We start from the raw sequence: 26310 nt of genomic DNA on the forward strand, positions 1-26310 counted from the left end.
AATTAGCACCTCGCCTATAGCTTTTGCGGAGGTCGTTTAAAGGCATACGTAAACGAACTCTATTTGTGCGGCGATGCGACCCCGCAGTGGAATGTGTTGACGTTTGTTGGGGGAAGGGGGAAGCTCGTTTGGGGCCACTATCGCAGAGAGGACGCCGTCTGGAACGCGCTCCACAGAATACACGGCCCAGTCCACCACCAACCATCGCATGCACGCACACATGCGTTTCCCGATTCATTTCTGGCTGCAATCTCTTTCTCTCGCTCATTTCATCTTCGCCCTTCTGTTCTCCACAACTGTATCGAGCCACCGGGAAGGGAGGGTGAGGGTAAAAAGAAAACAAAATACCACCTACACGCGCGACAAATCCTGCCTATCCGTAAAACACCGCGTGCGCGCGCTAAAAGCGGACGCATCGTCGGGCGTAACGAGCGGCTCTTGTTTCTCTTCGCAAGCGTGCACGTACATCTATCTATATTTCTCGTTTCAATAACATCGAGCGACTTTCGTGCCTTGTTATCGGCGCGCGCGAAAGGAGGACGCCAAGCAGGGAGAGTATACACACGCATTCACAACACAGAGAGTCAGCACGGACGGCGGCTTGCCGGACAATGCTGGCATTTATGCGCCAGCGAGCCGGTACACACGCGCGAGAGTGTCTACTGCACGCAGCACTCATTCCCTGGCGCATAAGGGTGAAGGAGGGAGGGGCGGGGAAGGCGACCCTTCCATTGCCATGACCCCCGCTATACCAACGTTGGGCGACAAGAGCGCAGTGCCGGTGGCAGCGGTGGTGGCGTCAGGGCGCGGTTCGATCTAGTCACTCGCCCTCTCCTCCATCCGCAGGAGCGTGCGAAGCGGTCCTTTTTCTCGATCACGTTTCTCGCTTTCATTTATTTCTATCCTTCGTTTATCTCGCTTCTCTGCACTCCGTTCCTTTGTCTGTGCGCACTTCTTTTTGTGTGTATATATATATATCGAAGCCCCCCCCCCCCCCCCCCCCCGGAGTCCGACGAGCTGCAGGCGGATACCCGCATAGGCTGCAGTCGGGCTGCTCGCTCCCCTGTGCGTGTGCTGCGCGCGCACGGAAGTGGAGCAGGGACGCGGAGAGCGATTTCGATCCCCCTCCTCTTCCTCAGCTGCAGCCACAAAGAAAAAAGAAGGAAAAAAAAAAGAAACACCGGATCCCCCTCGGTGCCTCGCCCGCTCAGTCAACACGCCAGCGCGAGGCATCGCGGCACAACGTATATCGCCACTTCATTAAACAAAAGGCGCCTCCTCCAAAGCGGCGGATTGGGCCGATAAAGAAAGAGGCACCGCTCTCTCACGCAGATGCGCGGCGCGACAGTCGCGTTATCTGTGTGCCCACCTTCGGTGCCTAACGTATGCGGACGTCGCGGTGTCATTAAGTGACAGAACGGATGAGGTCGAGAGGACAGATAACCTTGGGACCTCGTCGCAGCCTGTGCGGTATATAGTATATAACATAAAACCGCAGTCGCCTGTAAAGTCGATAAATCCGAAGCATAGGCACGCGAAGTCTTAAATCGAGAGAGATGCTTACATTTTTTGAGCCTTCGGGCGTTCCAAAGCCCCGAGGACTGGAACGGGCTGCATCATTTGTATTTGCTGTGATGCCTGTTGGTGCGGGGCTCTACCTACGTCGGTGCACAATGAAATATCGGCCCGGAACATTGATGCACGCGTACGCATATCCGATACAACTCAACTTGCGAAAGTGCGTAGTTCCGCGAGCACGCTCTTTAAATGCTAAAGGTCAGGTTTCTTCGTACTTCGTGATTAACGCTACGCGCAACTATCGTTTCGTAAAAGCCGCTTTAAATGTTGACTGATTGATATGTTTGAAGTTGGAAGTTTATTCACAATGGAAAACGTACAACATTGACTTATCAAGTGGTTAAATGGGAAGGGGTGATGAAAAGGCAAGTGAATGCCTCACAGAGCACGGTGTTGAGAACGACGTCCGAAATCCCGCCGCTGACCTCCACTGTTGAGAAACGGCGGACCGATCCCACCGAAGCCACCACTGTTGCGAAAGACGGCGACGCCGACGCGGTCCCGGAGGCGCCACTGCTTTCGACCCCGCCGGGAAGGTCACCAGCCGTTTGGTAGCGTATGTTTCTCAGCTCGCGACTGCTTCTGCGCAGAGCTGAGGAGACGAGCGGACGAGACGACGGTGAGTTAAACAAGGTTTATGTACAGCATATATACAGAGGCGTTACAATTTCGGCACTGGGGCCGGCAGAGACTCGAAGAGCCGAGCTCCTCTCTCTAATACATAGGTCAGCCTTTCGCCTAAAACCGCTGATCGCGACACGCCGCAGGGCTTCTTTTATTTACACCGGGCCCAACTAAAATGTCCAATCAGAAGCGCCGCTGGTCTTCAGAGCAGGCTCCTCCAATGGGGTTCGCCGCGCGATGCGTCAGGCCACCAGACATGAGGACGCCGGCTCGCTGTCACGTGCGACGCTGACTCAATGCACGTGGGCCACAGATGCGCCGCGCGTGTTCACGCCGTGGAGCTGTTCGCGCCCGGCGGGCTGCGGGCTGGCCTTGACCCAGATTGCCTGTTTCAGAGGCACAGACGTTTGACGAGGACTCGCTGGCATAACAGCACCCCCGCCGCCAGACAATGCACCGGAAAGACGAGCTGCTTCCACGGGGCTCGGATGTCAGGTGCGCTCGTTCGCCAGGTCCCTCCAGGTTCGCCTCCAGGGCCATGGGGAGAATACAGCTCCAGACTGTTCCGGGAACACATCCCATCATTGACGACGGATCCCCGCTCCACTGGCTTGTCGCCACAACTTGCTGGCCAACTTCGCTCGTCTCTTCCGACCATCTTCGGTTTCAGCACTTGTCGATGGTTCTGCAACTTGCTAAGAACGGTTCGACAACAGACAACACACGACACAAGCAAGTGCCCTCGGTCACCCAACAGAACACCAGACAAAGTATAGAACAACATATACCTATCTACGTGTCTATCGGAATTTCGTTCCCTCTACATCAAGAGGCACATGTGGGACAAAAGACTCTTAAAATGACAACTCAATTTTTTTTTCCACGTACAACAACGTAACGAATTAGAATACCACATAAAGTTGGCCCCTTGAGATCACTCTGAACGAGAGCGCTCAGGCCAGGTCGTGATGAGGTCAAAATTTTGCCCCGAATCGCCAGCCAGAAACCGAAAGGTTGAGAAAGTACTAGCTAGAACGCACTGCTCAATGCACCTGCATTAGCGTTTACCTTTCCCCTTTTTTTTTTTTTTTTTTTTTTAGCGAACGTCAAAGTTGCGCTGTGGAGCAACATGCTCCACCTCAGTAACCGGCCACTTTTAGGCGACGATACCTATGCGGCACCAAGAGCGGCTCACACTTTCGACGTTGCACAGGGGAACAACGATACGGCTTGCTACGGATTGACTCCTCACCGCTTAGCTCGATATCGTGTTCGATCACACTCGTGTTTCCGGGGCGGTCCGAAAACACGTCTCCAAACTCGGAACCAATCTTTCTCAGGTCCTCTTTCTCAGGTCCTCCTTCACTTAAGCTTGGCTCTAGGTTTATCTGCTCCCGGATTACTCTCGATCTCCCTTCGATCACCTCACTAGAACTCAAATTTTCTGCTTCCTCTTCCACTGAAGCCTTCAACAGCTGATTCACGACCGCTTGATGTTGAACATTGGGTTTCATCAAGTTGTAAATTTTGTGCTGCCGCCTTCCTACTTGCACCTCATAATTTGTATCGCAAGGCTTCGATAATACTTTGACGGGCCCTTCCCAATCAACCTCAAGCTTGTTCCTTTTGGGTGGCTGCAGCCGCATTACCTGATTATCAACTTCAAAAACGCGCTTCTTCCCCGATTTCTCGTAGTGCTCCTTCGACAGCACTTTTGCCGCGTTTTTCTGGCTTTCCACGAGCGCTTCAATTTGGCTTTCCACTAGCGCTTCAATCGAGAGATCCTCACGCTGCCCTCGAATGAGCGTCTCTCGATCAACTCTCGGCAGCTCGCTCCAACTTTCCGCTACAGGCGAGAGCGTTGCAACCCTCTCGCTCTGACTCAATGGCGCCACGTCGTCTCCCCCAGCGCATACCGCGCCGGCCGCTCCCGCGACGGGCCGCTCGCGTGACTGCTCACATGACTCATGCGGAAAATTTCCTTTTTGGGGTTCCGTCGACCCGCCGACAAGGTCACTTGAGAGTTCACCGCATGGAACCAAGTCCAGCTTCCGCGAAAGCTTTCGCGCTTGCGATCGCGTGAGAGCCATGCACGCTAAGTCAGGGAAGAACGATTTGCCCTGCTCTTTGAGAAGCTGCTCCGAGTTGTTGGAGAAAAGATAAGAAAAACGACCATTCAGCGCGGCAGACACAGCCGCTTCGGTGCAAAGCTTACCGAACGGGCCTTCAATGACAACGGTGGCGATTGGTAAGCGAACACTCTGCTCCTCGGCGACTTGCCTGATCCACGCGCATTCTCCTGTGAAGTCATCCGGAGACACCAATGAAGGATGGACAACGTCCATGGTTGCCGCTGAGTCTCTAAGTGCTCGGCACGTTTTCTCATTGACCCTAATTTCTTGGAGATACGGCTCCAACAACCGCATGTTTTTTTCTGATTCTCGGATCGTTGCGAAGGCAAACTTTTCCTGACAGTTTCTCGCGATGTGCCCTTCCTTTTTACAGTTGTAGCAGATTAGCGGCTTCCGTTTGTTTTCCGGTTCTAATGCCTGTGTGGTAGAAACCTCACTCGATTTCTCCGCTTCTGTTTGCCCTTCCCCTACACTGTCCTTCGTAAGAGACGGGTCCTTCTTGAAATTACGGTGCGGAGCGGGTTTCCGTTGATCAGGTTTCCTTGAAAAGCCCTCTTTCCTTTCATCCTTTTCAACGCGCGCTGCCCTGCTATGCAACTTTCGGCGAGTATAATACTCCTCAGCTAACTCAGCTGCCTTGTTTAACTGTACGTCCCCAAGTCTGTCCTGCAGCCAAAGTTTGACATCCTCCTCGATGCAGCGGTAGAATTGCTCCAATGCAACGCATTCCACCACTTTATCGCGGTCGTCATAAACACCTTCGCCCTTGAGCCATTCGATCAAATCGGCTTTAAGACGAAACGCGAAGTCAACGTGTGACTCATTCCCCTTTTTAGCATACCGGAACCTTTGCCTGAAAGCCTCGGGTGACAACTTATAACGTCTCAAGAGCACTTCCTTAACCTCGTCATAGCTCTCAAACGCTTCCCTAGACAAGCAAGTTAATGCGTCGGACACTTCGCCGGGAAGAAGAGCTAACAGGTTCTGCGCCCAAAGAGACCGCTCCAAAGCGTTTCGCTCACAGACGTGTTCAAACTTGACGAGATACTTCGCCATGTCCTCGCCTACTACGAACGGTGGCAGTTGGTCCCGAATTCTAAAACCGCTGACCTGAATCGTCGGAGAAGCTACGCTAGGCGCCTGCGAACACTGTAGGATTGCCAATTCTAGTCGTTTCAACTCGAGACGCTCCTGTCTCTCGGCCTCCTCGCGTCGTTCGCGCCTTTCAGCTTCTTCACGTTCGCGAGCTTCGCGCCTTTCGGCTTCTTCGCGAGCTTCGCGCCTTTCAGCCTCCTCACGTTCGCGAGCTTCTACTTCTCGCCTTTCAGCCTCCTCACGGCGTGCTTTAATATCCACCCAGGCCTCATCGACTTCCTCAGCCGACACTCCCTCATCCTTCATGATATCAAGGATCGCTTGCTTTCGTTTCGCACGGCCCAAAGTAATGCCGAGTTCCTCACAAATTTCGATGAGTTCCTTCACTTTAAGGTTCTCCATCGTTCACACTAGCCTCTTGCTGTTTGCCCCTGTTAAGAATCTACTTGCCGTACCCACTATAAGCCTACTAGCAAGACGCGCAAGCAATTTTTCACCCTCCCGTGTTTACCACCTCCGCATTAACTTTGGTTTCAAAGCACTTCAACTTGGCTTGAAACGATCAAAGCTCCCTTCAATGCTTCACACAGCCCTTTCTCTAAACTACTACAACCTGAGCTAGAGTAGTCTGGTGAACTGAGGGGAAAACATCAGGCACTCACCGCATCGATGTCGCTGACGCCGGCCGATCCCGCAGCTGCCAACCACTGTTGAGAACGACGTCCGAAATCCCGCCGCTGACCTCCACTGTTGAGAAACGGCGGACCGATCCCACCGAAGCCACCACTGTTGCGAAAGACGGCGACGCCGACGCGGTCCCGGAGGCGCCACTGCTTTCGACCCCGCCGGGAAGGTCACCAGCCGTTTGGTAGCGTATGTTTCTCAGCTCGCGACTGCTTCTGCGCAGAGCTGAGGAGACGAGCGGACGAGACGACGGTGAGTTAAACAAGGTTTATGTACAGCATATATACAGAGGCGTTACAATTTCGGCACTGGGGCCGGCAGAGACTCGAAGAGCCGAGCTCCTCTCTCTAATACATAGGTCAGCCTTTCGCCTAAAACCGCTGATCGCGACACGCCGCAGGGCTTCTTTTATTTACACCGGGCCCAACTAAAATGTCCAATCAGAAGCGCCGCTGGTCTTCAGAGCAGGCTCCTCCAATGGGGTTCGCCGCGCGATGCGTCAGGCCACCAGACATGAGGACGCCGGCTCGCTGTCACGTGCGACGCTGACTCAATGCACGTGGGCCACAGATGCGCCGCGCGTGTTCACGCCGTGGAGCTGTTCGCGCCCGGCGGGCTGCGGGCTGGCCTTGACCCAGATTGCCTGTTTCAGAGGCACAGACGTTTGACGAGGACTCGCTGGCATAACAACGGGACCCTGCCTTGGCCACAATAATGCACAACACTCTGTATATACATTGAAGGCGAGCCTCAAGGTCAAATGCAGCGGCGGTTATTAATCGCACGCGCAATCGAGACCGGACTCGTTGCCGAAGGGGGCCGCTTTATACACAATGCAACACTCGATGCCCACGGGAAGCTCGAGAGCGCCGAAAGGCAGCGGGGCGCGGGCCTCCGAGAAAACATTAAACCCATTCATTAATCGCCCCCGGTTTTCAACGACGCTTAAAGCGGCGCTCGGCAGTCGAGCCGTTCGTAATCAGGCGAGGAGGATCGGGAACGGCCCGGGCTTCGCGGCATTTCGTGACCTATGGAGCACAGTCATTAAGGTGAAGCCCTGCATACATGTTTGCGAGATGCCCACGTATACGCGATTACTGGGTACCCGCAGCCGGGAGGCAATCGAGAATCATTGGCTTACAGGCTAAGCACGATCGTTACGTGTATGCGGCCATACGAATCTGAATCGGTACTAAACCGATGCAGAATAGATCCGAGCAATAGGCATCCTGTTAGGTGCTCCCGATGTATACACAGGGTATCCCTGTATCGTGCGTAAGGAGTGTAGGAGTAGGCGGGGAATCAGTAATAAAAAACGGGACCACGCGTGCACAGTTACACGGAAGGCCTTCGCGCCGCACAATCAAGGACGAACCAACAAGGCGGGAAGGGGTGAAACCATCCGGCTGACCGTTTCCTATACGTATACTCGCGAGTATAATTGCAGGAAGCCGCAAGCCATTCGGGCAGTTTTGGAGCCGCAATAGCGGCGCGTAATTGTTCGAATTAGGAGGCGTAAGGCGCCGGACCGACCACCGGACACAGCAGCGGTCGTCGTGAGATGCGGCCCACCACCCTCCCCCCTACCCACTATCGCCCTCTCCAGCCCTCTCGTTTGGCAACAGTGTGCATGCCAGCAACGGGAGAAGCGAACAAGCATAAGTAACCTTGAATGAGAAACGAAACAATCTCCGTCATCGCGTATCGCCTTCTGATATCCTCTCGTTCTCAGGCGCCTTATCTCTCGCCGCCTGCTTAACTTACAAGTGCACGCACTCGCCAAAGTTCTCTTAGAGATATCATTCGGACCACTGTGAAGCCGAAGGACTCGCTCTGATTTTCGCGAGGCATACATCCGGCCAACCAACGACAACACGCGTATCAACAGATGAAATTATTCGTGACGATGATTTGTTTATTCAGGGTGATAAACGAGACAATGTTGTTCTTCGATATAGCACTTATTTCACTTCAGCGAGACCGACACTCGTTTTTATCACGGTGTACCGCACGCGCCTATCACAATCTCGAGCACCCGGAGCTCTCAGCTGAAGTGTCGCGCCTCCCTTAATTTCTCTCGTACGTATATAGAAACAACACCGACAGAGAAGCGCCGCAAAACATCGTAAGTGCAGCGTCCTGAGAACTTAGTTTAAGTTTTCTTTATACTGTTCATTTTTTTTTGGTATGCGTTAAAAGGATAAAGCAATCGAGTTATCGGCACACGTCAACAATAACCTTTCTTTACAAGGTCAAACTATTCATGCGCAAGGAAACCCTCCTCGCACTGTGGTAACGAGATACATTCCTATAGCACTGAGGTAAAGAGAGAAAGAGGAGAAATCAAGGAAAACTTCTGATTTCTTTATCCTACACTGGGATAAAAGGAAGATACATAAAAGGGGGGAGAAAGCAATGGGCATTATGCATGCCCCCCAGAAAGAGGGTCATCTCTAGTCGCTTGAGTGTTTTGGGCATTGCCTGTGAGGAGTCGAGAAAACATTAGTATGTCATAGGAAATGAGACGCACAGAAGATGTGGGGAGGCGTATGACGGTAGGTGGTATACTGCCGAACCGTATAAATGCCGACAAGAAACGAAGGTTGTTCGTTGGCGTAACTGCCGCGCATGTGCGCGTATACAATCCGAGATTCAGCGCTGACAAGACGGACCCCGAGGACATTACCATATCTCCAAAAAACATTGCGACAACGTTGACCAAGCGAATAAAGAGGGAAAGCCGCTGGTTGGAATACGGCCCCCGCGGATATCAGCGATGCATTACTGCAAATTACGGCGCAGCAGCGCGACGAACAGACATGCAGCTCTGCCTGATGCGGCCGACAACGTATTCTACGGCACACACGCACGCACCCGCGCGCGCATAAACGTCAGTAACAACCACCACGGCCTCTTCGGAAGGGGAACCATTCCGGCGTCGCCTTCCGTAACAGCTCTCGCTCAATGCCACACCGAGAAATGGTCTTGCCATTATCATGCCATACCTATACCTCACGGACAAAACGGTCCTCATCGCCACGGCGTTCGCAGCAGACGGTCCGAGGCATAGCGAAATATCTCTGCGCAATAGAAAAACAAAACAAAAAAATCTAATCAAACGAAAGCGGTACCGGCGAAAAACCAAAACAAGCAAAATGGAGGAGCGAAGAAAGGAGTCGGAGGCTGGTTCAGCAGCGCGTGGGGAGCGCGCGCCGATAGCCATCGCGTCGGGATGGCCGAGTAATGGGCATCGCCAAGGGCCTTTCTCGCCCGACGCATTTTCCTTCCGCCACGGCCAACGAAAGAAAGATGGGGGGGAGATGAAGAAAGCGCTTTGCTCCCGCGTGGGTCATTAAATGCGCCGTTCCGACTGTGCCGCCGAGACGTCGAGAAGGCATCCACAACTTCCTTTCCCGTTCTTATTTATTTCCCTCGCCGGCTGGGAACGCCAGAAGGCTCGGCGCCGCCGACGTTGACGCCGCGCCAGCCAACGACGGAGAGGAGGAAAGGGCGCAGCAGCCTCCACCCACTTCCAACGCTGCTGCCACCACCACCACTGCGACGACAGCAGTGCTTCCGCTGCTCGCGGCGGATAAAACGCACGCTCTTTCTCTGTCTTTTTACTACGCGGGCTTCCCTGCCCCATCGACCGATGCGGCGCGGAGCACTGGGCGGCAAGGCATAGCAGCCGCCGCTGCGGGCATTTTCCAGTGCTCCCCATCTTTCTTCTGCCTTCTTCAAATCTTCTCCGGCCATTTAGCCTCGTCGACGGACCGCGTAAGACTTCTCTAATGCAGTCCTTCCCCCCGACTTTAACGCACCACCACCCCTTACACTATTTCACCACGGACCTTTAGGAGGGAACGCGCTTTAATCTCTTTCCGCGACCGCTCGAATACTTTGATATTAAAGGCCGAAAAAGAAGAAGCAGAAAAGTGATCCCAAAGCGACACCTTGGGGACGCAAGATCGAAACGGATGCGGGAGAACGCCTCGGTTCTCGAATAGCTTTGCTACTGCTGACGATTTTTGGACAACCACATAGTCTTCTTAGAACGAACAGAAGGAAGTGACGGGGGGCCGAGGGCTCTGTTCTCATATATCGAAGTTAACCTAAATGCAACGAAGCTTCAAAACCGTGCTAAAGGGTCCACGTGCATAGATTTAGGAGCACGTTAAATTACGACCCCTAGTGGTCGAAATTTCCGGAGCCCAATTCACTACGGCGTCCCTCATAACCATACCACGTGCCTTTGGGACGTAAAACCTGAACCGTTTTTAAAGGAAAAAGCCGACAAGGAAGGTGCGCGGAAAAGCGCTGTCATTCAGTAAAGTTTCGATGAATGCGCCTTTACTTCTTTGGTGAATCGAGATAATCGCAGGTAAGCCATGGCCCGACTTAAGATAGCGCTTCGAGAAAATTTAGTTCGTGATACCAATCTTTTCCCGCCCTCCCCCTTCTTGTAAAGGGAAGAAGAATCGTTAGTCACACGATGGTGGAAAACGAAACTATCACAGCGTACGCATGCTGTTGACTCTATACGGGAGAGCACTGACGGTCTAAGAGCGGCCCATTTTCTACAACTCGTACCGCAATTATCAGGAAGTTAAGGGTTTTCTGGTAATTACCGGGCCTTGCACGTACGCGCTCGCCCATGACGACTGCTTCGCAATTACGCGCACAGCGGTGTTACAGAAGTTTTCATTTCGGGCTCCCGCCATGCTCTCTCACAGCAAAAAAAAAAAAAAAAAAAAAAAAAAAAGAGAGAGAGAGACAAAAAATGGAAGCAAGTACGAAAACAAAGCAGAGAGAAATACGACATTACATCCAACATCTCACCGGCATGGACACAGTTAATTTCTTCAACTTACGCGATAGCAGAGCGTACAAACGCAAATGACAGAACTTCACGAATGATTTCACAGCCTTTTCTATATAAAACTTATAGGTTCTTGTGAGAGAACGGTCGAGAAAGTTTTCGGGGGGACTACAACGCGTTTGCTTTCGGAACAAAGCGAAAGCTACGATTGCCATTAAAGATTTAACGTCGCAAATACTGTACCCCCTCGTCTCCCTCCCTTCATAATGGGGAAATGAAAGCCGGGTGTGCATGTCTGTGGAGATTCCGTTCATATTAACCGGCCTTCTCACTCTCTCAAGCTCTGCGACCTCGGTTTTTTTTAAATATCGCGAAATGTTTGTCATTCAACAGCCACTTCTCAAAACGTACAGACATGCTTACGTATACAGAGAAACACAGCAACTCCTCCGAAAAGCGTAGTAAATGACGGGAGGACCGCATACAGAAGCACCGAAGCATCCGACTCACCGAATTTCACGAACGGGCACAGATTATGCTCGCAGGGGCCTCTTCCGAACGAAGTTAAAAAGCGACTGCAGACGGCCGAGGTCGAAGGCCCGCCTTCAAACTCAATGTCTTTGGCTTATCACTTAACAACCACGATACAAACTAATAAACCCGACACGGCATTCTCCCGGCCCCTATAGGCGCGGCAGTGAACAATTATCTCCTCGCAGCGTTTCCTCTGTCACTGACAACAAGGATGAGGAATTAATTATATTTGCCGCGGCAAATCTCGGGGATAAATCGCCACAAAGAGGCGCCGCAGTACAGGAAGATACACGGCACGCGCAGGCCCCTTAATTTGTCATGTACAGCCGCCACAATTTCCCGTACAGCCGCGCCGTATACATATCGACAGCATACACACATCGAGCGAGATAACGTCGAAGTGGAAGATATGTCGGGACGAGTTTGAGGCTTCGCCTCGAAAACGGGAGTGCTTGTTCGTCGAACGAAAGCGAACGACGCGACGATACAGGCGCAGAGCGAACGAGTGCCTCGCAAGGGGGCGCAACAAGCATTCGGGGACCGGCAGATGCGTGATGGATAAACGCATGATGGATGGCACTTGCGACCCAGCGACAGCACTCGCGGGGCCGACTGAGCAGAGGGATTGTTGCTCCGACGCACGCGATACACTCCCTCCACTACGAATTCGTGTCCTTGTTGCTGCTGCCAGTCGTCATTTTTTTTTGTCTTTTCCTAGAGTAAGCAACAAACCCCGGCGTCACCACGTGGATAAGAACAAGGACCGTCCCGCGGCAAATCGCTAAAACAGCTCCCCCGGAATCGGTGCCCCTTTTCCCGAATACGAGCGAGGAGACGTACGAGGAAAAGCGAAAAATTGATCGCCCCGCGTGGCATGCGAAAGAACACGGGGAAGATAGAAGAATCGATCGATCGAGGGGCAAAAAAAAAAAAAAATATGGAGAGATAACACGCGGCGGCGTAATACCACGACATATTTATCTCTCGACTCGTAATTGGCCCCCTCCGACAGCCGGAATTCATACAGGGGCCGTTCCTCCGGCGGAATGCGCGTTCCGTTAGTTGCGCAATGGTCGACGAGGCACTCAGATATGCATTTATACTATTTTAAGACGGGAACCGTATGCGAGCGTCTATAGACCGCATTCGCACAAAGCTGCAGCAAACGCGGGCAGTGGACAGACGTGACCGGGCAGCGGCAACGGTTGCAAAGGCGACATATACAGCGATCGGGGAAAGTCTGCAGGAGTCGATTGAAGGCCGGAAACGGGCGCCCAAATCGCCTCCCCGCGGCCCCTTGTCAGAGGCGTGTTTCCTTTTAAGAACCGAGCGTGCCTCCATCTGCGTAAGAGATTCCATGTGTCGACGGCGATGGGCGGCCATCGGGAGTGTTTACGAGGCGCTTGCGGAAGTTTGGGCGAGTCTCAAGGGATGGGAGAGAGGGTCGTTGTCGGTATAAGCGATCGACCGCAGATGAGACAGCATAGACCACTGCTACTCGCGCATGAATGAGCGAAAAGAAACGGCGAACAGCGCCGAATAGAAACCACGGCAACCCTCCTCCCCTGCCCCTCTTTCATTCATGGCGCTTGCGGAATGTCAGGCAGCTTGGCGCAGAAATGCAAAACGAAAGAATAGAAAAAAAAGTGAAGGCTACGTATTAGAGACATTTACGAGTTTCGCTAAACTCTTTCTCGGCTACGCACGTGGCGACCGCCGCGCTTCCTACCACATCCAGCTGTTGTGCTTATAGTAGCTTATAGTATTCGCCTCTCTACGGCTCACGAGAAGGCCCGCTAACTGCGCCTTCTGGCGGGGGATCCTGCAGCTTGACGGAGATACGACTCTCCGCAGCGGCCGCAGCGAGCAAACGACGACGCCAGCAAAAAAGAAAGTTTCGCGACAGCGAAGCGGCTGGGAAGCGCAGATGCGGAAAAGAGGGGCGCGACCCCGAATCCACGCATGCTACGCCACGTGTGTGGCTGGCAGGCTGGCTGCTGCTTTCAGCAGCCGAGCCGAATGCACCAGTGCCAGTTGTCAGCACAATACGGAGCCATCCATCAGCGACGGCCAAGCAAGCACTCAAGGACGCCGCTCCCGGCGGCGGCATGCAGCATCTCTTTTAGTCATCTCCTTTCCTACTCCGTTTAACTTCTTTCGACCCCTCGTACAACGGGCACGCAGCGCCGGGCGTAACGCCTTTGACCGGACGGAGTCGGCCCCCGAGAGCTGTTGACATCTGTTTTCCGTTCGCTTACGGGGCGGCCGTAATTCACGGCCGAAGGAGGGAGGCTTCACCGATGAGAGAAAAGGGGTCGTTGACCCTCCTCGCGTGCCGCGCACGCGACCGCTGGAAAGATCAAAGGGGTTACGACAACCCGCCCCTGGCTTCGCGAAGCGAGTCACGGCACAAAACGTCGTATATACGATGACGCGACGGGACGGCCGAACTGCAAAGCAGGCTTCGTTTCGGGCCCGGGGCACCTGGGAGATCTTCATCAGCGGAGCCAAGAATAGAGCGGCCAGACTTATACGCAATTTGCTAATGGTGAATGCCCGATGGTGGGTTTACAATAGCTCTTGATGCACTCGGGAGGGGAAGATAATACAGTGCGCCACACTCTCGGCTGACGATGCCATGGACCGTCTCTATTTACTGACGGTCAATGGCCAACGTTTGTTTCGGAGCAGCCAGCAATGTGCTCTGGAGCTGATGGTGGGGTTCGCCAGCCTGGCTAGAATGCCGCTTTAGAAACAGAGTACAGTGGCTGTAGGCCCTTCGCCTTGAGTGTACGGAGCTAATTGCTTCACATGCATCATCTAAGCAGACATTAATTATACACGCGGTATCATCAGACGAGAGAGAATTCTCTAAAGAATGCTCCCTAAGTGGCCTAGCACCATCAAACTGCAACCTGTGAAACTCCCAAACGAACAACGTACGCGACTTCGCCACAGGCGGCACACGTTTATAACTTGCATAAGTGTACTTTGGATATTTGACGGGCGCTTGATAGACACTGCTGGACCTGGCTTTTCCCAGCACCGACCATGACAGCCCTTTCGCTACAAGTGTTCTCGTGCTACACGATTCCTCAAGCTTACTAAACTGACAAGGCATGTCACTGCCGCGCTTCTTAAGAAGGCGATGCCCGTCAAGTGTTTCGTGAAACAGCGCATGCAAGCCTAGACAGCTATTCGGGAAACAAGCAGCGCAGAGAACACGACGATATATGTACATATACACGGAAATGACACACACGTATGTGTCGTTTCCGCATGTATATACTTTCGTGTTCCCTATATCTGAGCTTTAGTTACACTTAAGGCACACATTATGCTAAATTAGCACTCTGGCTGGCACATGACGTTCGTGCAGTCATTCTGCGCAGCCTCGTTCTCGATTTCCACCAGGGTTGCCTGCCTGCACGCAAAATCTCCGTTAACGTGGGCGCGCACCAGGAAAGGATGTGAACTGGAAACGAGACCGTGTGCGGAGCTTTGCGCGGACAGAATCGGGGGGGCCAACGATAGAATCGCACGGCGAACTGCGTGCCGCGCTTCGGCGGACCCCACCCACATGTCCCGTACGGGACGACATAGCACGGCCCTATCGCTTCCCAGCGTACGCTCTATACTCCACATGTACTACGTGTCTCCGTGACCAGAAGACTACGACGAGGTAGGAAGGGGCGTGACCAATAATACGAGCCGGGAGATGAGAAGCGGCTGTCAGACGTCATGGGATCGGAAATCGGGCACGGAAATGAGTCGTGACGCGAGGGGAACTTTTTTTTATCAATATTACTTCGTTTATCCCCTGAGCGCTTCCGCACACGCCAGTCCCGACGACACACGAACTGACTGACTGACTGACTCACTGAGTCGGAGCGACACCAGCAGCTGCTGCGTGGCACAGATAATCGACGTCCTGCCCGGCGAACGCTGTATAAGCAATTAAAGAGAATGTCGAAGGGCGGCCGAAAATGCCGATACTTTTCAAGGGCGTCACGTTCGTGATTCACATTCGTGCACTCGGCGTATTGAGCGCCGTGAGGCCGCGTATATTCGGCTCGCGTGACACGTGCATGCAAGCATGTATACAGACTTTGTGTACAGTATACAATAATAGCACCGCACGGGTGCGTTCGATTACCTAACTTGAGAGGGTTAATACATGTAGGCCGGTGCATGTAAGGGGGCAGTATTTCGAGGACCCACGCTATGGGTATCGAGGACGTACATAAAATGTGATGGTCGGCGTAAACGAAAGCGTTTTGCGCCGACCGTATATAACGACGCCGCCTCATGATGCGATTGTGGCATGACATATCTCCAGAATATTTGAAGCCATAATGCAGGTATTGTGACTTCACTGTGGCATCACAATATGACGTCAAATGATGACGTCATCAGATGTCATCGTCGCACGGTCATAGTTGGGCCGGTCCTGGAGGCACCCCATATACGTCTGACCGTCGTAGAGAGTACGTTATCTGTACGCTGTCATTGTTACATGGCGCTATGTCTATGTGTAGGGTATAAAACGTAGGCTAATACAAGAAGTTGTGTACGGTAAAGTAGGGTAATTGTTACCTTGGCGTAGGGTACTTACCGAAAATTGGTTGCCAACACTGTCTATATATGTCCCGGGAAAATAAATACGAGCCCAAGTTACTTTTTTTTTTCTGCGACCACTGCGGAACTTGCTTGCAGACCAGCCAGCGAGCAAACAGTATAACCAGAGTCCTTCAATGCTTTTGTATTAAGGGACGGTATTAAGGGACTGTGGTATAACTAAGCGCGAATAAATAAACAAAGACGGACAAGAAAAAGCGCAAGTCGCACGGCTGGCCCTGCCCCAGCACAGCCATTTGTGCGAAAGAAAATAAGTACATGACAGTATCACAAAACCACTCCTCCCCTCGGTTCGCGTGTACGATCAACGGTAATGTATATAGAAAGTAACAACACAGCATATATCACTGTCAAGCGAACTCACAGCGCCCGTGTTCTCTCTCGACTAGCTCATCACACCGCGCGCGAGCCGTGTATAGAAGCTAAACTTTCGCAAACTTCAGCTGACAGAAGTAAGTAAGGCAGGGAGGAATATATAGAACTTTAAAAAAAAGAAAATAAAAGAGCTAGCCCGAATAATTCATGACCTCATCGTCTCCAGCTCCCCCCCCCCCTTTTTTTTTTCAAAGCTGTCATCATTTCGCAAAGATTGAACACCCACCAAGAATAAAAAAAAAGAAACGAGGAAGATAGTGAAGTCGTTTACCCCGTAATTACAGCTCACAAAAACTAAATCTCGCACGGTTCGCGACCATTTCCGAGCAAGTTCGCGCGCGGGACTAAACAAACGAAAGAGATGATCAACCATGCCGGGGTAACGTAGCGAGATAACCTGGGGAAGGTATATACAGGGGCGGTGCCCAGGGAGCGGCCTTGCGCAACGCGACGAATTACGAAACTATACGCGAGAAACGGCCAGAAATGAATTCTCCCACGCGACGCTTGCGCAACGTGCGGCGTCCGCTCCACAGGCCCTGATTGCAGTGGACGTAACGAAACGGCGGCGATCAACGTTTGCTGCAGGATTCGATAGAGGGCGGTGCGTAGCTGTGCGCACTGCACGATGAAAGGATGAATTGACACATCTCTCTCTCTCTCTTTCACACTCTCTCTCTTCTAGTTTCGCGCTGAAATAGACTTGTAAACCACGTCTACACGATGAACACCCAACGAACGTCTGCGGGCGAAGTTAAAGCAAAAATATAAACATAAAAAAACTGGAAGCGAGACGGTTGCAAGTGGAATCGTAGCGAGGCAGGCAGTTCATTCGGCGTCATACATTTTTCCCAATTACGCCTGGGCGCAGACTCGTTACCGAGAAATTGAGCAAGATGCGAAGGGACCCTGCGAAGTCCTAATTGAAACGAATGGAAGAGGCACTTTGTTTGGAAAACTGCGCAACGTCGTATGCCAGCAATTTATTTTACTATATTTCACCGTGTGAACTGCTGAACAAGTGTCTCGGAAATGGTGCAGCTCGTCTGGTCCATTCAAGCACTCTTTCGCTGATAAAAATATTTAAAAAATAAAATAAGAGAAAGAGAGAACAGACCCGGTGGATCTATGTCGGAATCGACGGACAATTTCTGACGACTGTATACACGTACAGAAAAATTAAAGATAGGAATTGCCTTAGTTGGAGGTCATATTTCGTTAAAAAAAGGGCCATACAGTGGCCACAATTCGTTATATCGAAATTATACCCTCAAATGACTAAGTTTCGTAGAATCGCGTTGAATGTATCTATACCGCAGCGTCACCGCTATCACCGTCGAAAGATTAACAAATAAAGTCTGTGCCACGCCGCAAACTATAGACAGCCATTTTTAGAGCACAAATGTGTATCCAAGGGCATGCTACGAAGCGACATACTACACCATTGCCATATACGGCTCATACAGAGATAACACGTGATAAAAAATATCTATCAACGGCGCGGTTCGCTGAAGCTGTTGATGTATTCCACGCGAGCGGTACAATATTACGCAGCGGCGTACAACCATTGAAGGCGAGTATTTCAACAATTGAACGTTCGCATCGATGTACTGCACATTCATTGTCGCTATTCCCCGTACATGTAACAATAAATATAGAAACACGATGCTTAACCGCTAGCTCAATAACTGCGTTACCCGTGTGGCACTTAGCTTACCAAGCATGCAGTGCACATGAAAGATATATAGAGAGATAAGGAAAGGCTGGGACTTTAACCAGGTAGTTAGCAACCATGTACGAAGCAGGAAAGAGGTATAGAAATGAGCAGACTGGAAACGCAGGACAGGAAAGTTTACGCCCACTGTAGCATATAAACTTATAGTATAGAGTAACACCAATAACAGCGTGGAGAAGCAAAAAAAATATAACCAAACGCAGATTAACCAGAGCATATACACGAAATAGCTAAGTCTCTCGAAACGTTGCCAAAAAAGAGAGACGATCGTTTCATCTCAGAAAGCTGAACCGTTCGACACTTGCCTCTAAAGACATCGGCGATGGTGGGTTTTAAAGAAGCTGCTGCGTTACTTAAAAAGCGTCACCCAATTGAGAGAGATCACGTGACGCACTGCGTGCGCATGAGAGCGTATACCGATACACCGCGACAATGTGGCACGTTGTCTGCGACAGCGCTTTTAACTTGACTCGGATATGCTTCCTTCCACATATATATATATACGACGACTGAGAAAGTTGCCTACTACTCGACTGACTGGCCAACCTAGAGGAGACTTGCCCGCTACTTCCGAGACAGCGACCGTGACGAAGACAAGTTCAAGATGGCCTCTGCTCTGGAGTCGATCCAACCCAGTTCCACGGACGGCGCACAAGAACGTCGCCTATAGCAACCGCAGCCGATCCCTTGAGCAATATGCTACCAGTCACACGAACGACTAAACCGCATCACGTCACCCGCGCTACGTTATTTCAATGTTGCCTCGGCTGACGTGAGCTGTGGGCCCGTTGTAAGGACAGGTCGCACCTTCAGCAAAAGCTACGTCCCATTTACTTAGCGAGCAACCTAATCAGCGATTACCACTGCGCTAGTCAGCTGCCAGTGTCGCTGAGCTTAGAACGATGAACTTATAGATAGATCGCAGGTCTCCTTAAGTTTACAGCCGATAGGTTGATATTTCAACCACTCAATATACAGGAGATTACTCGCAAACACTTCAAGGACGCTTGAGGATCGCTTTCAAGCGTGGTTGGTTGGCGACGCCATGATCGGGCCTCGCTTCCGTCGCCTTCTCAGTCGCTAGGCTATAGCCTCACTTCTCGGTCGACAGCTAAGTCGCACCGCAAGGAGAGGAACGCCCATGCACTTGCAAATCGGCCCTTTCAAGCTACCCCAGACAGAATGCCTACACTGCAAGTAAAGTAGCGAAGTGAACGACGTAATTGTTTCTTTTGCGAAGTGGCGAAGTACCCACCACGCGTTTGTAAGGCACGCGTTGTTGACGCTGTCGTTGATAATGATAATTGATTATGCCTGTGTGCTTTGTGGTTGGTCGCCTTTAAACCAACCACTCGTTTTAGCGCAATTCACAAGTCTTAATTGACGCCTAGTATGATTCTATATACGCTTCTGCCTCGCAATATTACATTCGTTAACGTCCCTCCTGACACTCCATAACATTCAACAATCATCCCTACTGAAACGTTCCGTATGCGATGTCCAATAATTCCGTATGTTTCCGTAAGAATCTTACGGAACTATATGGAAAATATATAGGAAACATATGTATTCTTTATGGAAACATGTGGAATTATTGGACTCGCCATACGGAACGTTTCAGTAGGGATAAGGCTTTTTTTTTTTTTCGGTGCCATTTCAAGCACGAACATAGCTCTGGAGTAGAACACCTACTTTCCACGCAGAAGTCCGGGGTTCGGCTTTCACTCGAACGGAGGAGTTTTTATTTTATTATTCCTTTATTTGCACCAATCCCGAATTTTCGCTCACGGACAAGGTCGATTTTTTTCCCCCACGACCAACGACGCCGAGAGCGGAATTTCTGCGAAACGAGCTCTTCTACGCGACCGCCTTAAAAGTTCTCTTTCGTAACGCTGTTTCCCTATTGGTCCCCCCCCCCCCCCCCGTTTCACTATTAATGTCCAAATCGTCATTGCCTGAAATATTTTTTTTACAAAAATTGTTAAACGTTTTCGTGAGTACTCCGCTATTTAACGAACGATTTTGCGAAGCGCAGTTGTTAACGCTAACATTTATATACCTATTGGAGATGTGGTGCACTTTGATAAGACACATCTCTAGGCCTTATTTCGATTGTTTTATTTGTTTTGTATTTTTCTCTGTTTTGTTAGATACTGCCCAAGTATATATTGTGCGGTTCTGGCAAATAAATCTTGTTGTAAGTCAGCGCCGCTGTCTGTCTCCTTCTTTCTCTTGTCCCTCGTTATTGGCGCTGTTTTTTAAGTGAATCATGTCGTACCAACTCGCCCAAGCAACCACGTTAGCTTATTTCGAAGTTGACTGGGTGCGATGAGTAAAAATCCTAACCGACTTTGTGAAGGCCTTGACACATGTCAAGTACCTATACATCACGTCGAGTACATTGTCTGATGCAGCGATATGATACGAAATGTTTCACATTTAAAACCGTTCTGTGCCATACATATCCCTTTCGTTTGGTCAATGTTGAGCGTTTTAAATACACTTTTGAATATAGCAAAATGCCTTTCTCATAGCCTACGCTCTCACACCTCCTAAAAATTGGCTGTATGACAATCCACCAGGCAAACTTCTTGCGAACTATTGAGCAACTCAGTTACTTTCTTTGAATACGCCGTCGATGCATATCACATACGTACGTAGTTCCCCGACACGCCACCACGGCGTTTTTTACCGACCACGCTGAGCACTTTCAGGAATGAATGGCACTATAGCAGCAGGACGCCCAGGCTCTGAGGTAACGCTTTTACGCAGGAGAAGTTACACGCGGACGTAATAGAGTTGATCCTTTCTAAAAGGTACACAGCGGGAGCGCGCATTACCCCGCGGACAAACCATTGCCCACGCTTCCAACAATAGCTTCAATCAATAATTTTCACCAATATTCGCCGAACAATAATGTCACAAGGTGCCGCGCGAAACCGCCGTCTACCATACAGGACAGTTCGATCGGGGAGTTTATTTCAGGATGTAATAGCAAACGTCATGACACATGTTCTTCTAGAGCTTGTGAAAAGCCTGTTTGGCATTCACATTCCCGCAATCATGTTACGATGTGTATTTTTCCTCGTATAATTAATCAATGTTCATTTGTTTTGTACATTCCGGTTTCCATCTCATTTTTGTAATGTGTAAAAGACGTGAACATGCCGTTATACGCGTTTGATGACCACAATAGAATACGGTACAGCAGGCACGCGCTGAATCCTGGATCACCGTCAAATTAAATACAACTAGCACGAAAGAAAAAAAAAACCCAGCAGTATGCTCGATACACGGCTGATATAGTTCGAACCACTTTGAAGCGACGTCAGGAGTAGCTAGACACGCCCACTTTTAGGCGCTGCCCCGACCCTTTAAGGGCAAGTGGCTTTCCAACCTCTAAATCTGAAGTTTATTACTTTGTTTTGATTTTGAAGCCACTATACGCACGTTAATGAGGCGCGAATATCAATTAAAACAGCAGGCGCGAATGCAACATTTTGTATGCACTAGACATTTGAGGAACACTCCTGCCGATAAATCTAAGCGTTCACTGATAAGTGGAGGAGGTCCTGGTATCATTTTTTGTTAGACACTTATTTCACCACAAAGTGCGCGGACGAGACATGTGGATTACATTTGTTTTTGGTAGTTTTAATAACAATAATAATTGCTGTAGTTTTACGTCCCTAAACGACGATATGATTTTAACAGACGCCATAGTGAAGGGCTCCAGAAATTCGGCCCACGCGGGGCTCTTTAACGCGCACCTGAATTCAAGTACACGGACTTCTAGTATTTTTCGTCTATCTAAATGCGACCGGGATTCGATCCCGCGACCTTCGTATCAGCAGTCAAGCACCGTATATAACCCCATGACTACCAAGACGTTTTTTTTTTACTTTCAATAATTTCTAAATGCGCTCTTGAAGGTCACCCCAAACCGTGCCCACGACTTTCGATTTATTTAAAGTACTCGATTTTCATGGTGCCAGTCATTTCCAGGCCAGTTGGACAAGCGACATATACAACCACGCGTACCGCACGAATTAGACGTCGCTTTTACGATCCTAGTCAAAAGCGTAACCGCAATCAAACCGCCTAGGCGTATAACAACGCTCTCCGGGGAGATATAGATTGCTTGAGATATAAAGTGCTCGGAGAGTCGGCAACTTTTCCGGAAGACGCAGGCAACGCAGCGGGCCGTCAATGAGTTCGTATCTAGCAGCTCCTCTCCCCCCTTCTCTCTCTCGCCGTCCCACCATTCTTTCTCTACGATCTTACAAGCGAGCAACTTCCGCCTCTTTATTTATTCATCGCAGACAGACGGTTCTTTCTACTTTCTCAGCGCGTGCTGAAATAAAAGCCCGTGTGAATAAAGCATTTTCCTTCCGTGGTGGCCACGAGGCATAACAGAAAGAGAAAAAAAAAAGTGACAATTTTAACGTGCGTCTGTAAGATGTCATTACGGTAATAAAACTGTCCACTCACGTCCGCCGCGGTGGTGTAGCGTTTCAAGGCTGGGCTGCTGACCCGAAGGCCGCGGGTTCGACACTATGGATGCGGAATGCCCGTGTACTACGCGATGTACTTTGGTAAAGTACAACAGATGGCCAAATTTTCCGGAGGCCTTCACTGTGGCGTCTTCGCGGCAATACCGTGGTTTTGGCACGTAACACAAGAAATCTTATTGTTATAATATAGTTAAGAACTATCAAACTAGGATTAAAATCGGACGCACAGCGACGTTGTCTCGAGAAAAACTGAACACGAAGGTCGGCCTGTTAAAGGGGGGAACGAGCAAGATATCGGTTACTATCAAAACCGTATTAACCGAGCGAAACCTAAACACTTGACGAGAAACCGAAGTAAGATACACCACGGTGAGTGTCGCAAGCGCGCTTCAAGGCAGCGGGAAACGCAGAAACTGTAGAAATTTACTTCGAAGAGACCTCATGAAAGCCCCAAACAAGACCGCACGATGGGGATGGGCGGGGCGCTGGGCTCACTCACAAGAGGCGTCTCGCCCAGTGATGATGTTGAGAAGACTCAGTACGAATTGGCCGAAAGGTGGGTGTGGCCAACAGGGGTCGTCAAAATAGCGCAACGGAGTACGATTTCATTATTGTCCCACAATCCGATGGCAACTCGTTGAAGCTAGAGTAACGGATCATCAACGCCCGTACGCATTCCGATCCGATAACAGCGGATTCCAGCATCATCGAAACTGCTCCTGGTTTTCGTCTCTCATCCATTCGCGCGCTAGAGCGAGTAGGCCATGGCTGTTGTATGTGAGCGTATTGTCGGTCTTGGTGTGAAACTGAAATAAAATAATCTGCCGGTACGGTCGACGCGCAGGACGCTAAAAACAATCGAAAGCTAAGTACGCTTCAATAGCGTCGGTGCAGCGTGCGACGCTTGAACGAGCGCTTCCGGGCGCGCAGTGGACGGCCGGATGCAGAAACAAACGAGACATCGCGCCCGCCGGCTCCCTCCAAGGCCCTTGTTTCTGGTTGTGGGCCGCCGACGAGGGGCAAGGGAGCCAAGGCGCACTCGGGACACGACCAGATGAGGCCCTCGCCCCCTCGGAGGTCTCCTCCCCAACGACCGGGCCACTTCTAGACAACCGACGCCCGTGCTAATCTTTCAGAAGTGCCGCGAATGCGCTGCCAGCGTCAGACACAACATTGGCACTTGCATGCGCCACTCATTCGCCCGTCTGCGAGCGATCTAGATGACGAAGACGCTTTTGACAAGCCGGCCCGCAGATGCGCGGAGAAGCTGTTAGGCTTACCTCGAAGCGAACTCAAGGGGGGCCTGCTCCTGAGGGTTGGTGTCGGACGCAGCAGAGCACGCACGATACACTCGGGAAAATGCTCTACGACGTGTAAATCCAAGAGGCACGGCGTTCACGCACCCGATCCTCGCGGGGACACACACAGCACGATCTTGTCGCGTCCTTCGTTGAAGAAGCTGATAAGCCTCAAAACAAATCTGTTTATCCAAAAGTCAACGCCATCGCCACAGCGTCGTCGCTGCTCGCTGCCTGCGGCACAACGCACGTATACAACGGCCACAGCGCCGTTCGCCACGGCCGCCGCCAGCTACCTCTGCAATCCCCCTCCTCTGCTCGCTTACTGCATCACCATTGGTCCAGACAAGGGTCACGTGGCTAACGTCGTGCGCAGGCGCACTGCACGTCGGCGCGAGAGAAGAGAGACGCGCGCGAGAAGGCGCAAGGGTGAGCAGACGACAAAAAATGGCGACCTCCTGACTGAAGAAGAAAAGGAGACTGCTCTTATTTTCGGCCCGAGTCGGACTCCCCCAACTTCAGCAGCACCCCCCCCCCACTTGGAGCGACGCAATAATTAGCGAAGACGCTCGTGTCAGAAGGCTTAATTGCTTTTGTCATTCGGCTGTGCTGGCGTTGCGGCCGCTTCGATCGTCTTTTGACGAAATGTCCGGCATGGGACGTAGCCTGCGCGGGTGCTTCGCTGCTTGCTGCTCCTGTGGCCGGGCAGCTGCCCGGGTCACCGGGCGCTCTCGCTGCGTTCTTGTCGGGTCTATCGATTGGGCGACCGGATTAGTTGGGAGAGGAGACTTGGACACGCGAACAACTGAGCATCGCAGCCGTTGGCGCGACCAAGAGCGATCGCTCGGCCCGCACACACTGTTCAGCCAAAGCTGCAGCCCTGCTGGCGCTTGCGGAAAAAGTCGCGCGAAGAGAACTTGAGCGAGGTGGCGGAATCTTTGATGACGACGTCGAAAAAGGGAGAGGGAGCGGTGCTACTCGACCGGGGGAACTCTAGGAGGTGCCCTAATCGATTTCCAATTGTCTTCCCTCGCACTTGCAGAAGAGGGAAGAAACTAGGTGATGTACGCGCCGCTTGATATCGTGGAGAAGCTACTCTTGACTGAGATAGCGCCTTGTTCTCACACCCATGGTGCGAAGAGACGAACTGTACACTGAGTACAAAGACGTGGTGCATACAACTAAGACGTCTGAAGCGTTGCCTCCGAGGCGTAGATATGAATGAAGTATAATGCGGTAGACCAGTCCCCCTAAGTGCGTCATGATCGATGTTTGGAAGCACGCGTATTGAATTGTACCCGTTGTTCCGGCTCAGTGGCTGTGTCCCGACGAAGACGGAACACGACGCCTTGAGTGTGACATAAAGTGATGCACCACTGTACTCACGAAGCATTCTGCCACGGCGAAAGGCCATGTCGGGATTGAAAAGCAAAAATCGGTATTTCGTGAAGTTAGTTTCTTAGAGCACAATGCTGTATTGCCAAGAAGCCCACTTTCAATATTAAGTTATCGCTTTCCATTAATTCGCGAGCAACAACATGATTCCTGTGTTATACTCCTTCTAGATAAGCATTTCAAAACATGTCGCGCTCTGGAAAGATTTCTGGAGGCTGTTTAAACAGCTTAGAGGTTGGCTAATTTCGGGCTCCTGTTCATTCACATGACGAAAAAATTGCGGCAAGTTGCCCGAACGTAATTTTCATGTAGCTCATGTTTGACTAGAAGGCTGTTAGGTTAATCTAACGAGAGAATTTGTGAACAGAAGTTTTCATGGGCAGTAAATAATTAACAGTACAATGCTAACGCCTGCAAGTGGACTTCACAACAAAATTGTCTGACGGCGAAAGCCGCTTTTCGAAGACTCGCTCTATAAACATGTCTCGCGGTGTCGCTCAGCTGGTGCGAATACGGGTCAATGCAAGCGTGATGAGAATTCAGTGATGATTTGGATCATGAAAGCCACATTACACTTTCGTGCCACTATTAGCTATTTTTACAGATATGACAAAGAAATTAGAAGTGGCTGTTTATTTTTCTTAGTCAAGCATTCGCTGTTTGATACACTCAACTTTCACCTGTAATAGCCTCGTGTTCAAAAAAACATTTTACAGCGAAGCTGTTAAAGTCTAGGTTTGCTATGTGACGCAGACTGATAATTGTCAACATCATGAACTGGCAGGTGCTCCCTTGTTCCTCTGAAAACTGCTGCTTCACTCCCAAAACACAGGCGCCGATTTTCCCGGCGAGGAATGCGGGAAGAGTGATGGACGAGTCTGTTACGTGA

The 26310-nt window shown here is 51.0% G+C and overlaps 1 protein-coding gene across 4 annotated transcripts in view; it reads right to left on the reverse strand.

Annotated features, from left to right (window-relative positions):
• LOC119159755 (semaphorin-1A) overlaps positions 1-24312 on the reverse strand; it is a 164602-nt gene extending 140290 nt beyond the window's left edge. For 2 of the 4 annotated variants that reach the window (XM_037412602.2, XM_037412604.2), the window contains exon 1: positions 24009-24311. The gene's annotated coding sequence lies outside the window, so the exon portion shown is untranslated. Of the gene's footprint in view, positions 1-24008 lie in introns of all 4 variants that reach the window. The other 2 variants (XM_037412601.2, XM_037412603.2) reach the window with 2 other exon arrangements.
• Between the last annotated feature and the right edge of the window lie 1998 nt (positions 24313-26310).

The sequence above is a fragment of the Rhipicephalus microplus genome, chromosome 1 (assembly GCF_043290135.1).
Source record: "Rhipicephalus microplus isolate Deutch F79 chromosome 1, USDA_Rmic, whole genome shotgun sequence".
NCBI classification, from domain to species: domain Eukaryota; kingdom Metazoa; phylum Arthropoda; class Arachnida; order Ixodida; family Ixodidae; genus Rhipicephalus; species Rhipicephalus microplus.